The following is a 10,440-nucleotide window of genomic DNA, read 5'->3' on the forward strand; positions in this document are numbered from 1 at the left end:
TTATAGCTGATTCATGGGGGCTATGTGCTTAATTATTCTGGATACGTATGGTATTGAGACCCAGCTTATCTTGACAGATTAAGCCGGCCCTTGAGGGCTACGGATGTGAAGTTAAATCATTATTATCTAAAGTCCCGGCTTATCTTGACAGATTAGGCCGGCCCTTGGGGGCTACACATGCAAAGTTGAAGTACTACTATTGGAAGTCCCGGTTTATTTTGTAAATATAAACCGGCCCTTGGGGGCTATTGGAATTGATCTATGAAGCTATAAGTTTACAACACATTCTATTCTATCATGTCCAATAAACTTGGCGGCTAATGGAAGTATATTCATATGAAAAAGAGTTGTAGAGTTTACCTCATAGCGCTCCTTCAACAAATTTACTAAGTCGGCTTCATAGTCATGGCTTGTGTAAAGACGGTTCAAATATCGAGAGTGAATCTTTTGGGCACTGAAATTGGCATAACTGTCCAGATTGGTTGACCACTTGCCCTTGTCAGCAATGGAAATTTCTTCCTTAGCGTTGTGCTTGGATAGGACAGTGGGCTTGCCTGGCTCTATATAGCCATGCCTAGTGATGGTAACATCATCGTCTTTTTCTTTAGTTGGCTTAATAGGGCTTGCCGATTTAATGGGGCTTGGCGGATTTGTGATGGCCGAGTCAATGTCCATCTAGTCAATGTCAACATTGTGATCAACCAGTGGAGGTTCATCAGCTGTGGCTTCTGGAGCTTGATGAGAAGTTTCTGCTGATTGCTGTTCCGACTTAGACGGATTCTCAGGAGTTTTTTTCACCTTCGCCTTCTTACTGGGCTTTGCCATGGCCCTCTGAATGAAACACAAGACAAGGTTAGTACAACAGTTGAGTATATAATTCAAAGCAAAAAGATTTAACAGTCTTACCCTGGCACTAGTTTGAAGGTCGGGACATGAGTCCCCGTTGAGTCGCCAGAGGAAGAGTGAGATGTTCCCTGATAATTTGAATTGGAAGGATTAAGAGGTTGTCGATAAACACCGGCCTTGGGATAAGTTAAGTCAGAGTTTGTTGAAACCTCTGGATGACGTTTGCAAGGGGCTGGGTGTTCGGTAAGCCGGAGGAAAGGATCCCGCTTTCGCTGTTCCGGCTTGTGTGGAAAGCTTCATGTTGCTGCTTCTTCAAAATAAAGTTGGGATCCAAATAAGCCAAAGGATGATAAAACCTTACTTTCCGGCTTGCTTGGCGAGTTTTCTATTTTGGCACAGACTCTGAGCCGGAGAAAAGAACAATTACCTCATTGTCACACGCACGGCTGGCCTCGGCTTCCTCCTGATAACAATCATTGTCAATGAGATGTATAAAAAATGAGCCAAGAGAGTCAAGTTCTACCTCCGACTCATCATCATCAACATCGTCATACAAGTTTAACTCGGCCTGCTCGGTGATCTTCTTCTTAGCAGGCCTTTGGATGGCCTTGGTCTTGGTTCGAGCTGGTTTGGCCGGCTTATCTTCCGACTTCTTCTTCCAAAATGGAGAGTCAGTCTGTTGAGGTTAAAGGATCGTAAGTGGGCGGTATTAATGAAAATATGATTGAACAAGTGTGCAACACTTATAGTGGACGGCTTGTTGAAAGTGCAAAAAGGACTAAGTCCTATCTTACTACACTCTGCCCAAGATTCGTTCAGCAACACTTTGGTGGCCTCAGTGATTTCTACGTCTGACAATTGAATGTCACAGTGGCGTTGGGATCTTTCAGATCGCCAGTATACTCACACATTAAGCCTGTGCCATAGCTTAATGGCAAGATGCTCCAGGAGACCTGAGGGAGTCCTGGATTAAGGAGTCCTCGGACGACCGGACTATATACATGGGCCGGACTGTTGGGCTATGAAGATACAAGACAGAAGACTTCTTCCCGTGTCCGGATGGGACTCTCCTTTGCGTGGAAGGCAAGCTTGGCGATTCGGATATGTAGATTCCTTTCTCTGTAACCAACTCTGTACAACCCTAGCTCCCTCGGGTGACTATATAAACCGGAGGGTTTAGTCCGTAGGCCACGATCATAATCCCATAGACTAGATTTCTAGGGTTTAGCCATTACCATCTCGTGGTAGATCAACTCTTGTAATACTCATATTCATCAAGATCAATCAAGCAGGAAGTAGGGTATTACCTCCATAGAGAGGGACCAAACCTGGGTAAACATTGTGTCCCCCGTCTCCTATTACCATCAACCTTAGACGCACAGTTCGGGATCCCCTACCCGAGATCCGCCGGTTTTGACACCCACAAGACCCAGCACCGTACAAGGTCGATGCCGGTTAAACTATTAGCCATGAAGGCTCTGAGCTTTGAAAAAGTTGGCGCATATTTGGCCCACTCCTTCGTGCTGATCCGTGGGGGGAGTGGATGTGCGTTGCTGAGACAGTGGTCACGGTAACCCGGAAGAGGATTTTCGTCTACTGGAGATGTGTTTTGACAGTAGAACCAAGTTTGGTTCCAATCCTTGGGATGGCTCGGCGGCTTGGCGTAGGGAAAGCTGGCTTCTTTTCTCTTCTGAATTGAAACTCCATCGAGTTCCAAGCTGGGCCCGTAGTAAACTCTGTTTGACGGTTTAAGTAGTAAAACTCTCTAAACAATTCAACTGTGGGCTCCTCTTGAAGATAAGCTTCACAGAATACTTGGAAGTTGCAAATATTGGACACAGAATTGGGTCCAATATCTTGAGGGTGAAGTTGGAAAAAATGAAGTACGTCGCGGAAAAACTTTGAGTCGGGCGGGCTGAACCCCCAGATCAGGTGGTCAGTGAAAACAATCACTTCTCCGTCCTTGGGCTCAGGAGGATTTTCTTCGCCTGGGACCCTCCAGTGGATGTCCTCTCTCTTGGTTAGGGTGCCAAATGCAACGAAATTGTTCAGGTCTTCTTCAGTAACCCGGGATCGGACCCAGTTGCAGGCAGTGTATGTCTTAGTCATTTTTTTATGATCTGGAGGAAGATTATGCTGGTTTAAGATTATATGGTTAAGCCGGTTGTTGGTTTAAAGGCAAATAATAATGAAGCATGCATGCAAAGGTGTTAAACCGGAGGATGGCATTGAAGTTATAAAGGTGAGCTATTGGTGGCTTAAGAGGGGACTAATGGTATCTGGCGGGTTAAGGTTTCTGAGCTAAGCCGCCCACACAGTTATTGATTTATAGATCTGAGAGTGGAGAACTTGCAAAGTGTTGGGAAAACAGATTTCACGGATTGATACAACGATTTTGGATCTACGACACTTCAAATAATGGAAAATATCTAAACCTAAGTTGCAATAGTTGAGTAGTTCATATGTCCAGATTGGATTTCTCATGCAGAGGAGATGTTCTAATATCAAAAATGAGTACTACAACTACTTCCGTGCAGGAGGAGTATAAAGTTTGGATCAAAATCTTGAAATACAGTGAAGAACGAAGAAGGGCGGAGATGAACTTCGATGAACTCGTGGAAACCCTAATGGGATCTACGGTGAGAGGAAAGGGGAAAACTCACTGGAGCTGTCGAACAGCGAAGGCGTGCAGACGGACTTTGGTCAGTTCAGGTTGATGCAGCGGCCGAAGTCGAGGCAGTGGTGAAGGTCGACGGCGGCGGCAGTGCTCGGGCGCAGAGGCGTCGTGAGGTAGAATATGGAGACAATGAGGCAAGGGGGGAAGTAAAAGGGACCCCGGCCCTATTTATAAGGCTGGAAGGATAAGTGGCATGCGCAGGAATCGAGGAGGCTAAAAAATGGATATGTGACAGCACAAACGCCTCGATTTATGGAGGTTCATTAAAAGAGAAGGTATATTAAGATTTGGTCCTTGTGTGATATTAATGATAGGTGACGTCACGACGGGTTACCACAATCGTAGGAGATAATGTCATGGCGGGTTACAAGATCTCGCAAGAGCAAATGAGGAAGGATTTTTCTAAGTGTTGAAGATTGATATGAACAAGTTCACATCAACCTGAGGCCTAATGTTGGGGATATAACTATTGGGTATGACCCGCCCAGGAGGGGCCAGGTCATACCATTGGCGGTTCATAATGACAAGGCCCATGAAGATGTCGAAGATGGCGGTTCATGAAGCAGGCTTACTGAAGGCCCAATACCAAGGGCGACTTGACGCCCACGGGTGTAAACCGCCATATGTTAACTTGTATGTTAAGGAAAGTATAGATTCTGTCACCGAGCCGAACACATTGTGTATGAGCCGGTCGGGACTCTGTAGGCCGTCGAGCATCAGCCTATGTATATAAAGGGATGACCCGGCGGTGGTTTAGGGCAAGAAAAGAAGAGATCGAGAACTAGGTCAAGCGTATTCGCTCCCTGGTAATCGAAGCCCAAGCAATACAACCCTACACTGGATTAGACCTTTACCTCCACCGTGAGGGGCCGAACTAGTATAAACTCTCTATGTCCCTTGTCCCATTTAACCCCTTCAAGCTAATTATGTTGCGATAGACCTAAGTCCTCATGTTAGGGCATTGATGTCTACTACACAACCATCTTCTTGTAAACGTTGTTGGGCCTGCAAGTGCACAGGTTTGTAGGACAGTAGCAAATTTCCCTCAAGTGGATGACCTAAGGTTTATCAATTTGTGGGAGGCGTAGGATGAAGATGGTCTCTCTCAAGCAACCCTGCAACCAAATAACAAAGAATCTCTTGTGTTCCCAACACACCCAATACAATGGTAAATTGTATAGGTGCACTAGTTCGGCGAAGAGATGGTGATACAAGTGCAATATGGATGGTAGATAAAGGTATTTGTAATCTGAAAATATAAAAACAGCAAGGTAACTAATGATAAAAGTAAGCGTAAACGGTATAGCAATGATAGGAAACAAGGCCTAGGGTTCATACTTTCACTAGTGCAAGTTCTCTCAACAATAATAACATAGATAGATCATATAACAATCCCTCAACATGCAACAAAGAGTCACTCCAAAGCCACTAATAGCGGAGAACAAACGTAGAGATTATGGTAGGGTACGAAACCACCTCAAAGCTATTCTTTCAGATCAATCTATAAAAAGTTCATACTAGAATAACACCTTAAGACACAAATCAACCAAAACCCTAATGTCACCTAGATACTCCATTGTCACCTCAAGTATCCGTGGGCATGATTATACGATATGCGTCACACAATCTCAAATTCATCCAGCCAACACAAAGTACTTCAAAGAGTGCCCCAAAGTTTCTACCAGAGAGTCAAGAAAACGTGTGCCAACCCCTATGCATAGGTTCATGGGCGGAACCCGCAAGTTGTTCACCAAAACATACATCAAGTGGCACTGATATCCCATTGTCACCACAGATACACACGGCAAGACATACATCAAGTGTTCTCAAATAAAGAATCAATCCGATAAGATAACTTCAAGGGGGAAACTCAATTCATCACAAGAGAGTAGAGGGGGAAGAAACATCACAAGATCCAACTATAATAACAAAGCTTGCGATATATCAAGATCGTGCCATAGAGAGAACACGAGAGAGAGAGAGAGAGAGAGAGAGAGAGAGATCAAACACATAGCTACTGGTACATACCCTCAGCCCTGAGGGTGAACTACTCCCTCCTCGTCATGGATAGCGTCGGGATGATGAAGATGGCCACCAGTGATGGGTTCCCCCTCTAGCAGGGTGCCGGAACGGGCTCCCGAGAGGTTTTTGGTGGCTATAGAGGCTTGCGGCAGCGGAACTCCCGATCTATCTTTACATTTGATGTTTTTAGGGTACGTAGGCTTATATAGGCGAAACAAGTCGGTCGGGAGGTGCTCGAGGGGACCACGAGACAGGGGGCGCGCCCAGTAGGGGGGGCGCGCCCTCCTATCTCGTGGCCTCCTCGAGGATCTTCTTATGTGAACTCCAAGTCTCCCGGATCATATTCTTCCTAAAAATCACGCTGCCAAAGGTTTCATTCCGTTTGGACTCCGTTTGATATTCCTTTTCTTTGAAATACTGAAATAGGCAATAAAACAGCAATATGGGCTGGGCCTCCGGTTAATAGGTTAGTCCCAAAAGTAATATAAAAGTGTATAATAAAGCCCATAATCATTCAAAACAGATAATAAAATAGCATGAATGCTTCATAAATTATAGATACGTTGGAGACGTATCAGCATCCCCAAGCTTAATTCCTACTCGTCCTCGAGTAGGTAAATGATAAAGAAAGAATTTATGAAGTGTGAATGCTACAAGGTGCACAAGTTTGATCAATGATAATTTCAATCACCTTTTCTACCATGATAATATGTCATAACAGTAGTTCATCTCATAAAACTTCTCACGATAAAGTAACAAGCAATTCACATGTCAAAGCATAGACCATAAACTTTCTTGAAAACTAGCAAACTTCATTCTCGGTCATCAAACAATTGCAATTCATCTTATTTTCAGGAATAGCAAACTCCACATACTCAACTATCATATAGTCTTCTACAATTGCTAACACTCACGCAATACTAATGGTTATGGAGTTTCAATCGGACACTGAGAAAGATAGGGGCTTATAGTGTTGCCTCCCAACGTATTCACCTTTGGGTAATGTCAACAATAATAGTTCATGCTAACTTACATCCAATTGGATATATACATCAGGATCTTTCCAACACGAGGTGCTTGCCAAAGGGTAAAATGAAAAAGGGAAAGGTGAAGATCACCTTGACTCTTGCATAAAAGTAAAAGACATAAAGTAAAAGATAGGCCCTTGGCAGAGGGAAGCAGAGGTTGTCATGCGCTTTTAGGGTTGGATGCACAAAATCTTAATGTGAATGAACGTCACTTTATATTGCACTTGCATATGGACCTTTATTATGCAGTCCGTCGCTTTTATTGCTTCCATAACAAGATCGTATAAAGCTATTTTCTTCACACCAAAAGATCATACATATTTAGAGAGCAATTTTTATTGCTTGCACCGATGACAACTTACTTGAAGGATCTTACTCAATCCATAGGTAGGTATGGTGGACTCTCATGGCAAAACTGGGTTTAAGGATATTTGGAAGCACAAGTAGTATCTCTACTTGGTGCAAGGAATTTTGGCTAGCATGAGGGGGAAAGGCAAGCTCAACATGTTTGAATGATCCATGATAATATACTTTAACTGAGATGTCGGAAAACATAACCCATTACGTTGTCTTCCTTGTCCAACATCAACTCTTTAGCATGTCATACTTAATGAGTGCTCCCAACTAGAAAAGATGTCTAGGATAGTGTATTTATATGTGAAATCTCTCTTCCTTCAATATTCTTTCATGAATTGTTCAAATGACCAATACAATGCTTGCTAACCTTCAATAAATTTACAACCTCTACTTAGATGTGAAGTCGTTACTCCCCATGGGATAAGCAAATGAGGCATATATAATTTCAGATTTATGACAATCAACTCATTCAACAATTTACTCATAGGATATAAGTGAAGCACACGAGTAAATGAAAAACTTCTCCAAAAAGATATAAGTGAAGAACAATGAGTAGCTAAATAAATATGTAACGATGAGAAGACTCTCCCTCGTTAAAGAATTTCAGACCTTGGTATTCTAATCAAGCAGCAAGCAAAACAAAATAAATTGACATTGCAAGGATAGCACAACTCATGTGAAGAAGCAAAAAACTTAGGCTCAACCGATACTAACCGATAGTTGTTGAAGAAGAAAGGTGGGATGCCTACTGGGGCATCCCCAAGCTTAGATTCTTGAGACTTCTTGGAATATTATCTTGGGGTGCCTTGGGCATCCCCAAGCTTGAACTTTTGTGTCTCCTTAATTCCTCTCATATCATGGTTTCCCTTTTTATCAAAAGCTTCATCCACACCAAACTCAACAAGAACTCGTGAGATAGGTTAGTATAAACCAATGCAAAACCTTATCATTTTCTACTGTAACAAATCACTAAAATTGTTATTCAACATTGAATACTAAATTCCTCTGCATATATAATACTCCTATCCTCAAATAGAATCATTAAACAAGAAAACATATGCAAACAATGCAACCATAACAACAATCTGCCAAAACAGTATACTCTGCAAAGAATGCAAGAGTATCAATAGTTCCCTAACTCCAAAAATTATGAAATAAAATTCCCACTGTAGTAAATTTATCAGAGCTCATTATGCAAAAAGTTTCAACATTATATCATGCTCTGACATTTCTAGGGAATTTTTGCAACAGCGGTAAACTTTCTGTTTTCAAACAGCAACATGTATACTAGCAAAATAAGCATGGCAAAGGCTACCCTTGACTTTTTTATTGAAAATAAAGATGCAAAACATTATTCTACATAACAGCAAGCAAATACTAACAAGAGAAAATGATGCTCCAAGCAAAATACATATCATGTGGTGAATAAAAATATAGCTCCAAGTAAAGTTACCGATGAACGAAGACGAAAGATGTGGCACCCCGGCTCAGAGGAAACCGGAATGCCCCGTATTCCAGCCCAGAGATCGAGGAGAAGTCTTCTGGAATACAACACTGCTTAGCATAGAACAAACCAACTCTTTATTATTACACGAATATGAATACAAGGTTGCCGATATTACAATGAATAACATCGGTACAGCGACACTATGCCATCCTCAGTTGCTCTATGCAAGCAGCAGAACAAGTCGAAGCAGCGGAATAAATCTAGCAGTAGAACAACGGCGACGGTGGTGAACTCCACTCCGCAGGGACTCTGGCTGGAACGCTTATCCTAGCTCGCACGAACAGAAACCACGACAAGCAAGCAATCAAATCCGGCATGACCTGCAAACTGGCATGACACGCCAGGTCAGTACATTGAATGTACTTGCAAGCTCACAAATAACCAGAAGCATTCAAGGCAAACAACAGCATGGCAATTACAGGTTAAACAGGAATTATCATGATATCATCAAAATAACATGGCATGACCAATATAAACTTGATACAGCTATCTCAACATGAACATATTAATCCGACAATACTAGCATGCAACATGACGACACCATATGCACCACTTATTCTGCTCGATTACCTCGTAACTAACACATGCATCACTTACCAACCTCGGACATCACACGATCATCTCGGGATCAAATCAAGCTTGGTATAAACAATACCGTAGCGATCATTAAATAACCACAAGGAGCTTGATCTTTACCCACGACTCTCGTACAACATCATGAATATACAACAACTCGGTCTCCTCGATACCCTCGTGATCCTTACAGCGATCACAACCACGACCAACACTGGGTCCCAAACCATGATCCTTACGGCGATCACCACCCGACCAATACATGGCCCGTGATCCTTACGGCGATCACCACCCGACCAATACCTAGCCCGTCTCGTTATTATTAAGCACATTATTATTATTATTATTATTATTACTGTTGAATCATGGTGTGACCTTCTCTCGATCTGGGACCTTATCCGCGGGCGCGGCTATGGTGATGATGTAGAAGCCCTCCATGGTGGATGCCCCCTCCGGCGGAGCTCCCGAACAGGCCCCAAGATGGGATCTCGTGGATACAGAAGGTTGCGGCAGTGGAATTAGGTTTTTGGCTCCTGTTCTGATCGTTCGGGGATACGTAGGTATATATAGGAGGAAGGAGTATGTCGGTGGAGCTCCAAGGGGCCCACGAGGTAGGGGGCGCGCCCTCCACCCTCGTGACCTCCTCGGGCACTGCTTGGAGTAGGGTCCAAGTCTCCTGAGTCACGTTCGGTTGGAAAATCACGATCCCGAAGGTTTCATTCCGTTTGGACTCCATTTGATATCCTGTTTCATCGAAATACTGAAAAAGGCAAAAAACATTAATTCTGGGCTGGGTCTCCGGTTAATAGGTTAGTCCCAAAAGTAATATAAAAGTGGAAAATAAAGCCCAATATAGTCCAAAACAGTAGATAAAGTAGCATGGAGCAATCAAAAATTATAGATACGTTGGAGACGTATCACCAGACACCTCCACCACCATCGTGCCCACGATCCACACTGGGATCCGGTACCAAAATTAACTTAACAACGGGCTCACAAGGTTATGCTCCGCCTACCTGATCAGGGTAGCACGCGCCCATAACCTTCCCTAAATTGAGGTACCGACCAGAGGCACGACAATAGACCCAGTTAGAACCGTCCCATACCGGTAAGCGTGGTTGCACTGGTCAGCATCGATTCAGCGGCACCATGACTCAGCCAATAGGTGTTCAAGTTCAATTTAACCCGGTTAAACTTGAATGCAAATATGCTGAGCCATGATAAAATAACATGATGCCAACAATAACACATGAACATGATATCAACATCATCATGAGAGTATCACATAACTATCCACCATATCAACAATAACTCATATCCACTAAACATGGCATACTGACTAGCATAACCATTACCAACATCAACATGTATCACTAGCAATCATAAGCATATGAAAGGTAATACTAGCAGGTATAACATGATCACAGAGT

This window comes from Triticum dicoccoides, chromosome 6B (assembly GCF_002162155.2).
Source record: "Triticum dicoccoides isolate Atlit2015 ecotype Zavitan chromosome 6B, WEW_v2.0, whole genome shotgun sequence".
NCBI lineage: Eukaryota > Viridiplantae > Streptophyta > Magnoliopsida > Poales > Poaceae > Triticum > Triticum dicoccoides.